This window comes from Protopterus annectens, chromosome 4.part0 (assembly GCF_019279795.1).
Source record: "Protopterus annectens isolate FY-2018-M chromosome 4.part0, PAN1.0, whole genome shotgun sequence".
NCBI classification, from domain to species: Eukaryota; Metazoa; Chordata; order Ceratodontiformes; family Protopteridae; genus Protopterus; species Protopterus annectens.
Genome location: NC_056733.1, coordinates 253,930,149 through 253,947,288, shown reverse-complemented (window position 1 = coordinate 253,947,288; position 17,140 = coordinate 253,930,149). Strand labels below are relative to the sequence as shown.

The window sequence follows — 17,140 nt, the reverse complement described above, 5'->3', positions numbered from 1 at the left end:
ACACACACACACACACACACACACACACACACATTAGAAATGAGAAAACAAGCAGAGTTTCATATTCCATATCTGTAAGCTGGAGTAACTTTAATCAAGTCCCTTTTTTTTATTGTATTTAGTGAATAACGCACACTATATATTCCAGGATTCCTAGACATTCTGTAATTTTTTGGACTAAATTGCAATCAGTGTAAGTGGTAGCAGTGTACATAATGTCAGTAGTTGGGTAACATGCTTGCCTTTGGTGTTATACAGTCAGAAGACTAAGCGTTCTTTTCCCACCCCAGAAGACTGGATTCCCTTTTCCATAACTGAACGTGCAGTGGTATGAGGTGCTGCACTCCTTTGCTCATATTTCATACAGAATATTAAACTGAAATCCCATCTGCCTTAGTTAATGGTATTTTATGTGGATGTAAAGATCCTATGACTTTTGTAGAAGAGAGTAAGGGAAATTCAGGCCTAGTGAGACTAACCTAGTCAACAAATAGTATTGCTCAAGAATTCTGGACAAAGCCAAAAATGTGTGTGAAGGGCAGATTTTTTGTAGTTCACATTAAAAATTAACAGAACAGGTTTTGCATCAGTATACATTTCTGAGCAAAAAGGTAAAAAAATTTTATCAGCATGCATTTTATATTCATCTTTTGTTTATCAGGAAACTGCAACTGTACAAACCTCCCTTTCAGTGGGGGCCCCTAGGAGAAAGGCTTTACTTGAAATACATTTGAATGAACTAACAGTAAAATATACTGCAGCACTCTGCTCTTTTACAGTTCTTTTGTGATGTGTATGCAATAATCACCCGATTTCAAAATAGCAGCAATATGGTTAACCATTCATTAGGTTTAAGCTGTTTCTTAATCACACTCACATGATGCCAGTCTGTTCAGCTGCTTCATGAGTCAGCTTCTCAAAGATATTTGGATTTCCTTAAAGAATGTTTTATAGGAGTACTGCAGAACCTTGAGGAATATGAGAAGCTGTGGCATATTGGCAAAACAGTAAATACGTCTTTCCATTTGTGAAGTAAATCATTAGTCCGCGCACACACATTGTGAATTCTTAAAAAAAAACTTTTGATAAGTGAGCCGACTCATTTAGCCTAAGCACCTGTTTATACTAACTATACAGAACTGAGTCTTGTACTTTTTCTGTACATGACCGACTACACTGCAGTCTCTACACACAGGGCTTGTCTGCACCCAAGTTTTACAATATGTTTCTGGAATTTTAACCAAGCTTGGCTCAGTCTAACTGTACAAACTTGACCAAATCTGCAACTGTATTTCTTCAGGTCAAGATGATCACTGTATCACTCTCAGGTACTTTAACGAATTGGCTTGAATTTGAACCCAAATTAATAATACAGGACAGTCTCTGTTTAAGCAGCTGTGTTCTATGAAAAAAAAAATTGAAAAATGGCAAATGTTCGGAGAGTCTAGGACAAGAAATATTTTCCAAGTTTCTTCTAATAGTTCCATAAAACAGTTGTTTTGCATTGGAATTATGCTAATAATATATGAAGCATAAGTAACTCAGGTTATACCAGTCTACTTTGGTGTTACCTCATTTTGAATTTTGAAGTCCATGTTCCTCACCCTTCCCCCCTAAAAGGGTTGGTCATGCATTCAGTCTTAAGCCAGCCTTTGAACTTTATAGTTGAAGTTCTAACTGTTGCATGTTTGGCCATTGTGTCACGCATCAAGAGTGGTAGCATTCCACATTTTGGAGATGGAAGATTGAAAGCATGTCCACGTCAAGTTAGTCTTCTTCCATAATGGCATAGATAGCAGAGAGGGTTAAGACTGTGAGCTGTAGTTCCTGTGGTATAGGGTTTGATTACTGGAACTGTCGGGAATGTGGACTTTTTAACACTCAAAATAAGGTGCAGCAATGTAGACTAGTAGGATCTGAGTTGTACATGTTGTTTCATTTGCCTGATGTGTGATCTTAAGCAAGTCACTTAGACATTCTTCCCAGGTCACCCTGAAAAAGGACAGTGTCCAGTGGGCTGGGCTTACTTGGTTAACATTTGGGCGTTGCTGCTGTTGGTAGTATTTTGCATAAATATTATGATAATATAGCAGAAGCTAATCACAGCAAATGCCTAGTAAATGCAAGTATTTTTTTTTATGTAAAACAGTAGAATTTATTAAAAACAATATAGCATATTAAGGAACTACATATTATGAAGCAAAAAATCCCTAAAATGAAATACTCAATTCCGTTATTAAAATGTATGAAAACCTCTGTAACCACTGTAGCATTTCACAGAGGAATATAATGCAGAATCTACTTAAATGTCTGGCTTTTGCTCGAACCAAAACAAAAGTTGTATATTACAAAAAATAGTGTGTATTTCTTAGTTGCATACACACATTGTATGTATGTAGGTTTTGTATATGTATATATATATATATATATATATATATATTTTTTTTTTTTCCCCTTTATAATCTCAAACTACTGAAATCTGGAATTTCAGTTTCTTGAGGCCATAAAGGTGAACTTTTAGAATAGCAAAAGTGCATAATTGCGAATTCGAATATCTCTAATTCGCGGTTATGGCTTTACGCTTTTTTGTGTGCTGTGTTTTGTGTGGACGGTGTACAGTGTCATGTGTAGATTTAGGTGTGATTTAAGGTAAGTAAGTGTTTTTTTAAGGGTTTTGGGTGGGAGTTTGAATGTATGTTTGTAAGTTGTACATGTGGATTAGGGTACGCAGGTGAATGTATGAGTGTGTAAGTGTTGGATGTGTGGGTATTTGTGTGTGCGTGTGTGTGTGCGCGAGGGACTGTAGAATGTCTGGTTGTGAGTTTCCTGTCTTTTCATGTTTGTGCAATCTCGGAGTTAGTATAAGTAGGGGATGTGGGGGGTGCAAGGGGCCACCCCTGCTTATATGTAATGTAGGTGTGTTGGTTAGTGTGTTTATGTTCGCAATTTTGTATTTTGCGGTTTCAGGATTTTGAATGTATGCCTTTATGGTTTCGAGATACTGAAATTCGAGATTTCAGTATTTTGAGATTATAAAGGTAAACTATATATATATGTATATATATATATATATATATATATATATATATATATATATATATATATATATATGTATAGAGAGAGAGAGATAGATATATATAGATATACACACACACACACACACACGCACACACACATATTGCTTTCAATAGATACAGAAATAAAATATATATATATATATATATATATATATATATATATATATATATATATATAGTATATGTAATATGTGTGTGTGTATGTATGGATTCGTATCACTTCACTGAAAGACCATTTCACTGAGACCAAATCACCTAAAGTTCAATCACTGAAAGTTAATTTCACTGACAAGTAGTACTCTAAGGCAAGTCAAAGGTATATGTCCTTTTCCCCACTGTTGTGCGATCCTGGTATTAGTATATATAGTTGGGTGGGTGTGAGGGGCTTGGCTTTAGGTGAAATGAACTTTAGGTGATTTGGTCTCAGTGAAATGAGTGTCAGTGAAATGGTCTTTCAATGAAGTGATACAAATCCAAAGATATTGCTTTAGATAGATACATAACTATTGTCAGTGTGTGGAAAATATCACCAGGCTGTGCATACCTATAGACAAACCAACTAAGCAGCTACAAAGGGCAGGTCACAGACGTCATCATTTATACAGGTGAGGAAGGGGGTTTGGCCCTACCAGGATGTACACTGGAGGAACCTCCACCATGGCAAGAAGTATTTGCATTAAAGCTTCTTCCTTGGTGTGATGAGGCTCTCTGCCTGCCATTGTGTAGATTATCTCCTGAGCATAATGATTATCCTAATTATGGCTGATCTCATTATTGTTTCTGACTCGCAATTAGCAAACCTGCTTAAACATTATGGAGAGTTTTGCATGATGATATGCACATGCCTGAAACCTGCAGGTAGCTCCATGCACATGCAGACTGGACTGCCAGTTATTTTATGGATGAAGTAATTGCCATCCCATATTTAACCATAATCAGATGAAATCACCAGCAAACCTGCAATCTCACCAGTGTACATAGGGATGGAGAGCTGCTGTTTTCCATACCATAAAGTGTAATTGGAAACTATCATACAGTACCTGTATTTTCTGAGTTTGCCATCCATCAGACACGAGTTGCCCATCTGTGCCCATCTTTGCAAGAACATTGGACACACAAGAACTGATTTAGGCACCAGTCGTCTGTCATTTTTCCTGGAGATTCTTCAAAGTGAGACATCCTAGCTCTAGAAGGAAAGGATAGTGGCAGAAGGGGTTTACCGGGTCACAATGTAAGGCTGATGCCTGGAACAGATTGGGTAGGCCGTTACCTGTTCTACTGGCATCCCACACAAGGGGGTTTAGTGTCATCACCAGTACAGTGACATGAGGCATCTCAGTGCTGACTTCCTTTGCTGATGGGAGGAAGAAGTCAAGTCACAGTCACCATTTCAGTACTGCAAGTATTGCTTCTTTTAGATACATAAGTAACGTGTCACTGTGTGCCACCATCATCTTTTTCATTATGTCCTTTTTATGTGTCTTGCCTCTGAAGGCATCAAGAATAGGCAGATGCACAGGAGCACCTGAGTGAGTGCAGGTGTGAGTATGTATGCTGTCATAAAAATGTTTGGCTTTTAATAACAGTCATAGACATTAAGTGTATAACTTTCATTCATTGATGCCACATATGTCAGGAGTGGGATAGTATTTCTTCATGCTTCATCCTGTATAGATGGACAAATGGATCTTCATGGTAAGTGTCTTTTTGTTCTTGAATTTGACGAGGATATTATTGGATTCAATTCCCATCTTCCCACGCTGTTGTGATCATGAAAACATTTCCTGACCTGTATTATCATAGCAGCTATGGACCATCCATATATGTAAGATTGTCATTACTAGTTTGCTAGACATTTCACTACTTGGGCAAAGGACAGCCAGTCATATTGTATCACTTGTGATTGTAGTAGGTCTGTCTGAGCAGCCCTGTTTACCTGCTATCCTGTTAGTTTTACATTTTGTTTATATACAGCTATTTCAAAGGGCTATCTGGGTATTTGTCATTACTCCTCCATTGTTTTCTGTATTTCTACTGTGTTCACTTTTTCTCTTTGTAAACTTCTGTCATTGTGTGTGTTCTTACTTTACAACCATACTTCTTTGCCAATTAACCTTTCTTTAATGTGTAAGACATTTTTCTTCATGTTAGTATTCATCTGTGCTTGTTTTGTGGAACAGTTGCATTAGATTCTTGTGCATAGATAGTGTTTACAGCAGCTGTCCAAACTTTACTCTGGAACGCAATCTTCCCATGTGTCCCTGCTGTGTCCACAATGAAGAGCTGCACATCGCGCAAACTGGCCTGGCTGCATGAATTCCTAAAGAGCCTCTGGGATCATTGCACATGCATAGTAAACTGTTGATTTGGCGAACATGGTGTTTCTGAAAGCCCTGTTAACATATCCGTTATTAATGTTGTCTTGCTAAACACCAAGTTACTCTCACCAGTAACACTTAGAACCATCACCTGTAACCTCCCATTTCCATCTTCAGTCAAACCTATCCCCACCAGTACCATCAGAAAGCATTTACGTATACTGAAACCTACTACTATAGCTGCTGACTGGCTTCCTGCAGAATACACCACAATTGGAGCACTCAGTGGTCTAGTCTACTCGATATCCATACTAATCAACAATCCATGTAAGAGTTATATGTACTTACTGTGGAAATCCTTCATAATCTCTAAATAAAATTGGCACTTCAAACTGTAGGCTTACTGAAATACATCTTTCCCTGTCTAGAGTACTGAAAATGTATCCACTCACAAGTTATGGCACAGCTCACAGATTCACACTCACTATCCCCCACTCAACACTTTTTCCACTTGAAGCACAATACAAACAGCCCTACTAGCTTCTTTAAACTCAGTCTGTTAAAAAAGAAATTAAGGCATTGTGGTATTCACTGTATTCCAACACCTCTCAAAAGCATTTGTCATAGTATCTCATCAGTTACTACTCATTTTGTTAGCTGAATTAGGCCTTGACAATAACTCCATTTCTTGGTTTACCAGCTGTCTTGGCAATAGAAACCAATGTATCAGAAACTAGCTAAAGCAGTTACAACTAAAACTCAACATTAATAAAACCAAAGTAATCCTGTTAACTCCAAACTTTTCCCCGTGGGGGCCTACACATCATCTCTTCAGTTGCACAGCAATAGAGTTAGTCTCCCAAAACTTATTTCTGAGAGTTATAAACTTAAGATGCAAACAGTATGCACTGTACAAAACTCCAAAAAAAAAAAAAAAAAAAAAAAGCACATTGGGACTGCTTTTTCAAGCTTAAAATTTTTCTCACCAAACCAGAACTGTTTTATCACAGCTTTGTACTATTACCAACGTTAACATGACTCTACAGTATTCACTTATCTCCAGTCAGCCTGACTGGCAAAATTGGAACAATATCACAACAAGATTGCTGTACCACCAGTAAGCCAAACAGAACACAATTGCATTGCCCTAAAAACTAAATTGGCTTGAACTGAAAATCGTCATCAGTCACAGACAACTAAAAAGTGCTTACAACATTCTACTCCAACCCCACAAAGTTCCACCAATTACAAATCTTATGCAGTGGTACATTGCTGGTAAACAGCCACAATCTAAGAACTTGTTCTTGGCACTCTCTCAAAAATTTCACAACTCCCAAGGTGATTTTTTTTCTCTTCTGTCTTTGTGGCAAAAACATAAGTGTTCAATTGGGTGTTAGATAAAAAAAAAACTCCACCTTAAGAACTGAGCTGAAGAATTGTATTTATTTATTTATTTTTTTATTTTATTTTACATTTGTTGACCGGGCTAGTCCAGCTGGATTAATGTCCATTTTCAGTGGAGGCCCGGGGAGAAAAGCTCCTCAGGTTAGATACAATATTGGAAATACATAAGAAGACATAGTACAAGTGTGATTATACAAAGGAAAAATGAACATACAAATATTATAGATTTTAATTAATTCAGAACAATCCTAGCAAAACAATATAATAAGGTATGAGATCATTTTTTTTTTTTTTTTTTTTTAGATATGTAATATTTACAATAAATAGGGGTAATATATCAGTTGAAGAAGAAGATAAAATCCAAGTGGATAAGAAAAGTTTATGATAGAGTTAAGGATGCCAACAGGCTAGTCTGGGTTGGTACAAGAGCAAAGCCAGAATTTGTTAAGATGTATTAAAAGTTGTTTTTTAAAGAGTGGGAGAGTATGCAAAGAGGACAGATCAGATGGAAGATTATTCCATACTTTACCTACTGAGTTAGAAAAAAGGCAGTTGCCTGCAGAGTTCATAGTTTTGGTAATATTAACAAGTAATTTGTCAGAGGAACGTAGTTGTTTCAGGTTGATATAGGGAGTCAAGAGTTTGGAAAGAGCTGGTGTTTTAGAAGGTTGGTATAGAATTTTGTGTGCAATTAAGAGTTGTTGAAAAATAAGTTTATTAGGGAATTCCAGCCAGTGTAGTTGTTGTAGGTTTAGACAGTGGTGAGCTCTGAATTGTGATGTGGTGGCAAAGCGGGCAATATTGTGGTAAGATGTAGTGAGTTTCTTAAGGTTGCTTTTAGATAGATTAGTGTAAATAGGAGATGCATACAAAAGGGTAGAAATAAGATGTGTTTGGGCTAGGGTTATCTTAGTTTCAGGTGTGAGGAAGGACTTTATTCTGTATAGGGATCCAATCTTTTGTTAAGGGCTTTTATTGTGTTGTTGATGTGACAATCAAAGTTAAGATAATTATCAATAGTAACACCAAGAAGTTTAGTTGAGGAGTCAGGAGAAATAATGGTGTTATCAGATGCAGTAATACAGAAGTTTAACAAAGTCGATTTACGGGTAGGTGAGAAGAGTAATAATTTAGTTTTTTTGGGGTTAAGGAGTAGACAGCGATTGGAGAACCACTGTTCAACAGTTGAGAAGGCTGATTGTGTTTGAAACTGGAGTTCTGTTTGAGAAGAGGCAGTGCAAATTATAGTGGAATCATCTGCATATTGTATGCAGGTAGTATTAGGAATAGATGATTGAAGGTCATTAATAAAGATGGAAAATAAAAGTGGGCCTAGGATAGACCCTTGTGGAACTCCTAACGAGATAGGGAGGAGATCAGAGAGAGAATTTTTCCAGAGTACGGCTTGCTGACGATTGTCAAGATAGGAAGAAAACCAGGTTAGGGAAGAGGGCTCCAGGGCAATAGATTTTAGTGTGTGCAGAAGAAGTGTATGATTTACTATATCAAAGGCTTTTGATAGGTCTATGAAGAGAGAAGATGTAAGATTATTGTTATTACGGTTTAGGTTTATTGTGTTGGTGAAGGAGAGAAGAGCTGTGGTAGTACTGTGAGCGGTCTGAAACCATGTTGAGTGTCTGCCAGAAGGCTATTATTGAGGAGATGGTTGAGTAGTTGTTTATGTATGCATTTTTCCATGATTTTAGCTAAGGGGGATAGAAGTGCTATGGGACGATAGTTGGAGAAGTCATAAGATTTGCCTCCTTTATGGAGGGGAATGATATGTGATACTTTCCAGATTGCTGGGACATTACTTTCTTTTATTGATCTGTTTATTAAGATAGAGACAGGGTAAGCAATGGCTTTTGCTGCTAGTTGTAGGAATTCAGCAGGAAGCTTATCGGCGGAAGGGGTGGTAGGTTTAAGTTTTTGGATAAGAGATTGTATATAGGAGGTAGATACAGGTTGTAGTTGAAGGGGAGGAATGGTATTTATTAAGGTATTTGGAGGTAGTTGAGAAGTATCAGGAGATAGTTGGTTGGCTAGAATTTGTATAGAATTGGTGAAGAAGGAATTAAAGTTATTGGCTGTTAGTGTGGGATTATCAGGGTCAGAATCCTGAGGGTTGGGTGTAATAATTTGCCCAGGGGTCAACAGACTGTTGATGCTGGACCAGAATTTTGGGTTCCTTTTTGGTAGTTTTTTGAAGTTCAAAGTAATAGTTCTTTTTGTCTGTAAGAATAGCTTTCTTTGTATTGTTTCTAAGCTCTCTAAACTTTTGGTGGTCTATTTGACTTTTGGTGGAGCGCCATTTATGCCAAGATTTATTTCTGAGGGTGATTTTATGCTTAGTATTTGTGGTTAGCCAGGGAGCAGTTTTAGTTTTAGTTCTAATGGTTCGACTTGGGGCGTGTTGATTAAGAATTGCTAAGAATGTTGAGTTGAAGTGTTCCACTGCTTTGTTGAGTGGGAGATGTTTTAGTGGGGCCCAATGACATTGGAAAAGTTCAGCTTGAAACTGATCAGGGTTAAAATGTTTCTTTGAATGAAGGGTTCTAAAGGTTGTGGGTAAGGTTAAGTTGGTTTTGCTTCTAATTATATAGGTTAGTGAGTGGTCACTAAGGTTGTCAGGAAGAATACCTGTTTGGTAGGTTTGCAGGGGGGTATTAGTGAGGATCCAGTCTAAGGTAGAAGCTTTATTGTTTATTTTATTGGTTCTAGTGGGAGTATTGATAAGTTGTTTGAAGCCAAAGAGGTTGATATGTGAGGTAGGGTAAGAATTGTTACAGGAATGCCAATCTATATTAAAGTCACCAAGGACTAGTGTTTCTTGTGGAAGTTTGATAGAGAGTTGGTAGAGTATATCTTCAAGGGTATTGATGTTATTTCCAGGGGGGAGATATGCACAGATGATGTTAATGGCTTTATTGGTATTAATTTGTATTTTAGAGCTAATTACTTCAGCAGAGTTATTTTGAGTAAGAGTTAGGTCTAGAGGAATCAGTTTAAGTTTTGCTTTATGCAGGATGGCTACACAGCCTCCTTTCCTATTAGTGCGATCAAGCCTAATAATGCTATAACCAGGTGGGGTAATTTCGATGTCTTTAATTGAGGGTTTTAACCAAGTTTCTGATAGGCATAAAATATCAAATTTCTCAGTTTCAAGAAGGGCATGGAGTTGAGTAATTTTGTTACAGATACTACGTACATTAAGATGGGCAATAGACAAAGAGTTTGAAGGTTTAGAGTAAGAGAGGGATAAAGGTTTAGTTAGGTTTTGTTCTATGATGGTTGTAGTATGATGTGGACCAGGATTGGGGTGAATATCACCATCTTGTAGTAAGTGGAGAAGAGTAGGATATATCTTTGGTATAAGATTATAGTGAATGTCATTTGTTTTTTGGTATAGGTTTTTCTGAATTTGCAGTGTACTAATCTGTGATATTTGGCTAGAAGGTAGATGGACTGAGAGGGTGAATGGAAATAGGATGAAGATGTTGTCAATGTGGAGGTACCTTTAGAGGGCAGTGGTGTAGAGAGAGTCTGTGAGTATTCGTAAGAAGTTATGATGTAGGAAGTTACAAGAGATGATAACAATAGTAAAAAGATGAGTAGTCTTAGTGAAGCAGGTATAGTTAGTGTGGGCATAGTGGTATCAAAGTAGTTATGCAGAGAAGAAGAGAGATGAAGTAAAGTTTAAAGAGAGAAATAAGAAGTTAAAGAGGGTGGGGTAGGAGGTAGGGATATAATGTGGTATAAGTAGTGTTTAAGAGAGGGAGGTGGAGTAATTATGAGAAGAGAAGGTGTAATGAACTCAGAGAGTTATGTAGTGATTTGATTGTATAGGAGGTTTAAAGGGTGTGTCCCTATTACAGATAAAGGTAGGACCCTGGGGTGGGTGGGAATTGGGGGTAGGGAGGGAGCGGAGTGAGCCAGAGGCTAACGGAGCGGAAGAGAAAAGGTCCAGGAGAAAACAATCAGTGAAGTGCTCAGAAAGAAGGTAAGTAAGGCAAGGGGAAGTAAATATATTTGGTGTCAAAGGTAGGAGCAAGTAGAAGTTAGAAATATCAGAGCAAGTGGAAAGAGAAAAGTGGAACAGAAAGGGGATGACAGTAGGTAAGATAGAGAGGTAGAGGAGGTTTCCAGAGGAAAAACCCTAGAAGTAGGGGCCACCTTATGACCACAGGATATGTCAATACTTGCTGCTTACAAGGCTTATGGTTTAAAGCAAGGGGCAAGTAGCTAGGGATATTATTGGCAAATATATGATCAGTTGGTTGAGAGGAGGGGGGGGTTAGTTGTTGGCTGCTGGTAGTGCTGACCTTGGGTTTTACAACTTAACTGGGAAAAATACAAAAAGATTAAGAAGAGCAGGAGCTCTAGGTCATACTTTCTATTATTTCTCCACGAGTAGGCTCCACAGGGTGGGATAACTTGTGTTCCTTAAATTAGGTGAGGAGAGTAGCAGGTTTGGATGGGATGCAAGAACCCAGACCTAAAGGTGGTCAGGAGGGTTTTACTGTTTCTATTATTTCTCCACGAGTAGGCTCCACAGGGTGGGATAACTTGTGTTCCTTAAATTAGGTGAGGAGAGTAGCAGGTTTGGATGGGATGCAAGAACCCAGACCTAAAGGTGGTCAGGAGGGTTTTACTGTTTCTATTATTTCTCCACGAGTAGGCTCCACAGGGTGGGATAACTTGTGTTCCTTAAATTAGGTGAGGAGAGTAGCAGGTTTGGATGGGATGCAAGAACCCAGACCTAAAGGTGGTCAGGAGGGTTTTACTGTTTCTATTATTTCTCCACGAGTAGGCTCCACAGGGTGGGATAACTTGTGTTCCTTAAATTAGGTGAGGAGAGTAGCAGGTTTGGATGGGATGCAAGAACCCAGACCTAAAGGTGGTCAGGAGGGTTTTACTGTTTCTATTATTTCTCCACGAGTAGGCTCCACAGGGTGGGATAACTTGTGTTCCTTAAATTAGGTGAGGAGAGTAGCAGGTTTGGATGGGATGCAAGAACCCAGACCTAAAGGTGGTCAGGAGGGTTTTACTGTTTCTATTATTTCTCCACGAGTAGGCTCCACAGGGTGGGATAACTTGTGTTCCTTAAATTAGGTGAGGAGAGTAGCAGGTTTGGATGGGATGCAAGAACCCAGACCTAAAGGTGGTCAGGAGGGTTTTACTGTTTCTATTATTTCTCCACGAGTAGGCTCCACAGGGTGGGATAACTTGTGTTCCTTAAATTAGGTGAGGAGAGTAGCAGGTTTGGATGGGATGCAAGAACCCAGACCTAAAGGTGGTCAGGAGGGTTTTACTGTTTCTATTATTTCTCCACGAGTAGGCTCCACAGGGTGGGATAACTTGTGTTCCTTAAATTAGGTGAGGAGAGTAGCAGGTTTGGATGGGATGCAAGAACCCAGACCTAAAGGTGGTCAGGAGGGTTTTACTGTTTCTATTATTTCTCCACGAGTAGGCTCCACAGGGTGGGATAACTTGTGTTCCTTAAATTAGGTGAGGAGAGTAGCAGGTTTGGATGGGATGCAAGAACCCAGACCTAAAGGTGGTCAGGAGGGTTTTACTGTTTCTATTATTTCTCCACGAGTAGGCTCCACAGGGTGGGATAACTTGTGTTCCTTAAATTAGGTGAGGAGAGTAGCAGGTTTGGATGGGATGCAAGAACCCAGACCTAAAGGTGGTCAGGAGGGTTTTACTGTTTCTATTATTTCTCCACGAGTAGGCTCCACAGGGTGGGATAACTTGTGTTCCTTAAATTAGGTGAGGAGAGTAGCAGGTTTGGATGGGATGCAAGAACCCAGACCTAAAGGTGGTCAGGAGGGTTTTACTGTTTCTATTATTTCTCCACGAGTAGGCTCCACAGGGTGGGATAACTTGTGTTCCTTAAATTAGGTGAGGAGAGTAGCAGGTTTGGATGGGATGCAAGAACCCAGACCTAAAGGTGGTCAGGAGGGTTTTACTGTTTCTATTATTTCTCCACGAGTAGGCTCCACAGGGTGGGATAACTTGTGTTCCTTAAATTAGGTGAGGAGAGTAGCAGGTTTGGATGGGATGCAAGAACCCAGACCTAAAGGTGGTCAGGAGGGTTTTACTGTTTCTATTATTTCTCCACGAGTAGGCTCCACAGGGTGGGATAACTTGTGTTCCTTAAATTAGGTGAGGAGAGTAGCAGGTTTGGATGGGATGCAAGAACCCAGACCTAAAGGTGGTCAGGAGGGTTTTACTGTTTCTATTATTTCTCCACGAGTAGGCTCCACAGGGTGGGATAACTTGTGTTCCTTAAATTAGGTGAGGAGAGTAGCAGGTTTGGATGGGATGCAAGAACCCAGACCTAAAGGTGGTCAGGAGGGTTTTACTGTTTCTATTATTTCTCCACGAGTAGGCTCCACAGGGTGGGATAACTTGTGTTCCTTAAATTAGGTGAGGAGAGTAGCAGGTTTGGATGGGATGCAAGAACCCAGACCTAAAGGTGGTCAGGAGGGTTTTACTGTTTCTATTATTTCTCCACGAGTAGGCTCCACAGGGAGGGATAACTTGTGTTCCTTAAATTAGGTGAGGAGAGTAGCAGGTTTGGATGGGATGCAAGAACCCAGACCTAAAGGTGGTCAGGAGGGTTTTACTGTTTCTATTATTTCTCCACGAGTAGGCTCCACAGGGTGGGATAACTTGTGTTCCTTAAATTAGGTGAGGAGAGTAGCAGGTTTGGATGGGATGCAAGAACCCAGACCTAAAGGTGGTCAGGAGGGTTTTACTGTTTCTATTATTTCTCCACGAGTAGGCTCCACAGGGTGGGATAACTTGTGTTCCTTAAATTAGGTGAGGAGAGTAGCAGGTTTGGATGGGATGCAAGAACCCAGACCTAAAGGTGGTCAGGAGGGTTTTACTGAAGGAACGCCAAAGGTAGGAACCCACAGCAGCCAGGGAAATCTAATGTACATAATAAATGGGTCTGTTACTGCCCTTCTCCAGGCTGTTAATCTTTTCATGGCATCTCTCCCAACTTGACACTTGGAAAACAGTAATTTCGGTCTGTCTTTGAACACAACACAGCCATTGCTTTTACTTTATTAACATTGTATAAAACTGCCATTCTTTCCCTGTAAGCTAGACTGTGACATTGCTGTTATTTTACCTGTGGTAGCACTAGGCTTCAATCTGTTAGATGTTAGGGCAAATTTGCAGTAAATTAGATTTTCTAAATTCTTACCATGCAACATCATATTATTAAAATGTCTTTATTTCTTGGCTTTTACTAAAGCTTTACTGTACTGAAATGCTTGTACTCATGTCTTTTAGTGGTGCCTTTCTCTCCAGACTTCCACTGAAAATGTGCTGTATGCCCAGTTAGACTTTCACATTCAGTCAGATGAACGCATTCTGTTTTTATTTACGGACTTTAGCAATTAACTGGGTGGTCAGCTTCTAGCCCACCCATTTTCAGGAGTGTTGGCAAATCTTTTGGCTGTTTCAAAGAACATATAGCCCTTTTTAATTCATGCTGATTCTTTAGTTCATTGAACCACTGGTGGGTCTTTAGGTTTGCTAAAAGATTTGTGCTGATAAAGAAAGATTGGTACTTTTCTGTTATCGGGGCAACAGTGTCAAGACGATCGTTCAGCTGTAATCCAGATCTTTAACATAGCTGTTAACCAGATATCCTGTTAATCTATTTAAATAGTACATTTAAAATAAAGACATTAACTGTGTTTAACTGTATTCACTTTATTTATATCTGGTTAACAAATGTTTGAAGAACTAGATTATAGCTGAGCGATCGCACTGAAACTGTTCTGATAACTTGCACAGAGAAACGTTCATAAGAAAATCTGTTCAGACAGAATCTGGTAATTATTAATTATTGGTTTCAAATACATCTGCCACTAAAAATCACAAAGTGGTTAAATGAATGGCAACTTAAAGCTATCACATTTTCTTGATTCCAACAGATTTCTGTTCTCTAAGGGGCTAGTGGGGTGTTGTTCATGTCACGTGAAAATTGCTATGTACATGTTTTTTCTTTTTTCTGAAGTGGTTAGAAAACACATTTGTGATTGGGCTTAGGCTTTCAATTAAATGTTTTCTAATTTTGTAAAATAAAAACATACCTGAAGTTATATACAACGGTTGTTCCCGTTGTCAGGGATTACTTTTTCAAGCAGTAGATGACGCTTAAAAAAAAAAAAAAAAAAAAAAAAAAAAAAAAAAAAAAACGCGTACTACCGAACAGCTGTTTCTAGGATGACGATTGTATCTTTGCAGCTGTCTTTATGGCTCAATGACCCAGGACTAACACTCCGCCTTTCTGGAGACACTGGAAAACACGAAGGTCCTACTGAACACTCTGATATTGGGCGATTTCAATTACCCTACCATTAACTGGGAAAACTACTTGAGTACAAACTCCCAGGCTCAGCGCTTCCTGGAATTTATCAGCTCAAATACTCTGGATCAGCTGGTAAACTCCCCTACCAGAGGCCACAACATATTGGACCTGGTCATCACCAACATGGGCGACATGTTTTCCGTACCGGAGGTCAACCCGTCACTGGTTAGATCAGACCATAAACTAATCACCTTGGATGTCCACACCCCACCACCCCCAACCAGGGAAACCACAGTGAAAAACTTTTCTAAAGCAATCTTCACCTTACTTAAGGCAGAGGTGGTAAGTTTCACAACCCCCACGCTAAAGGATAACACTGCCCAAGATTCAGAATCCTTTACAATTGCACTCTATGAGCACCTACAAGGATCGTGGCATCCCTAGCAAGACCAAGACTCACTCTCCTAAGAGAAGGAAACCAGTCTGATGGACCCCTGCCATAAACAGGTTATACAACAGAAGGAGGAAACTAGTTCAGAAAAAAAGCAAATCCCAAGAAGGAAAGACATCCCTGATCAGTATCAGTAAGAAACTAAGGTCCCTCATAAAGTCATCCAAGACTAACTTTGAAAGGAAAATAGCCAAGGATTCGAAAGATAACCACAAAGCCTTCTTTAGCTATGTCAAGAATCTAAGTGGCAACTCGCAGATATGCTCTGAGCTAGTGCAAAATGGCGCAAAATATACTGAACCTACTGATATCACCAACATCCTGGCAGATAGATTCAGTGCAAACTTCACCTCCCTCTCACCTTCAAAAGGGCTCGCAACAGTACCGGAAAAGTGTAGTGTCCCAGAAATCACAGAAGCACAGGTGAAAACAGCCCTTTCAAAAGCCAAAAACAGCATCAATGGGGCCAGATGGTGTCTCAGGCTGTGTCTTGCACGAACTACAGAACGAACTAACCCCCCACCTAAACACGCTGTTCAACCTCAGCCTCTCCACAGGCTACGTGCCCGTAAAATGGCGCACAGCAACCCTTATTCTGCTCCACAAAGGAGGGGCCACAACTGACCCTGGTAAGTATCACCCCATAAGCGTGACTAGCCTGGTCTGCAAGGCTGTGGAGCGCATCATCATGGAACTCATTAACAAAGACATTGGGAACCTCCAAACACTTGACCCGACCCAGTTCAGCTTTGTTAAGGGCAGGTCATGCCTACTAAACCTGGTTGACTTCTTCGAGACAGTCACCAAGGCCATAGACGAGGGAAATGTGGTTGACACAGCCTACCTTGATCTCGCCAAGGCGTTCAACACCATTCCTCACTCGGGTATTATAGAAAAACTCACCAGCCTGAACATAAACCCCTGTGTCACAAGATGGGTTGCCAACTGGCTTACAAACGGAACTCGCGCGGTAAGAATAGTGGGCTCCAGGTCCGACTCTAAACCAGTCACAAGTGGTGTCCTGCAAGGCTCAGTTCTGGGACCCCTACTGTTTGGCATATATTTCTCAAAGTACAGGCAAACAAAGGAGGACTATGGCTAACCAAGTTCGCCGATGACTGCAAACTGGGAGCCATAATTGACTCTGGCTGACACGGGCTTCCTTCAAAAAGGCCTTACTGAGACATAAGTCATAACCTCAAGCTAAATGCCAAAAATTGCATAGTCATCCCGTTTGGGAAAAACAAAACACCCACGAATTACCACATAGGCGGTAGCCCCCTTAATACAGAAGAAGGTAATAAGAGATCTGGGGACCCAGGTAGATAGTAATCTCTCCTTTGACAATCATATTGCCAAAGTAGTTAGGAAATCCTTCTATGTGGCTCATCTAATTAGTAAGGGGTTTGCATCTAGAAATAAAAAGGTTATAGTGCCCCTCTACTTGTTACTCATCAGACCCATCATAGAGTACAATGCCCCATTTGGGATGTACCTCACAAGACACTTCCAACAGCTGGAAAGACCACAAAAGCACCTCACCAAGAAGATTACT

The 17,140-nt window shown here is 39.7% G+C and overlaps 1 protein-coding gene across 3 annotated transcripts in view; it reads left to right on the top strand.

The window, feature by feature from the left end:
• The window catches only part of LOC122799289 (transmembrane protein 248-like), a 665,932-nt gene that overhangs the window by 369,481 nt on the left and 279,311 nt on the right, over positions 1–17,140 (top strand). The window lies entirely within an intron of this gene.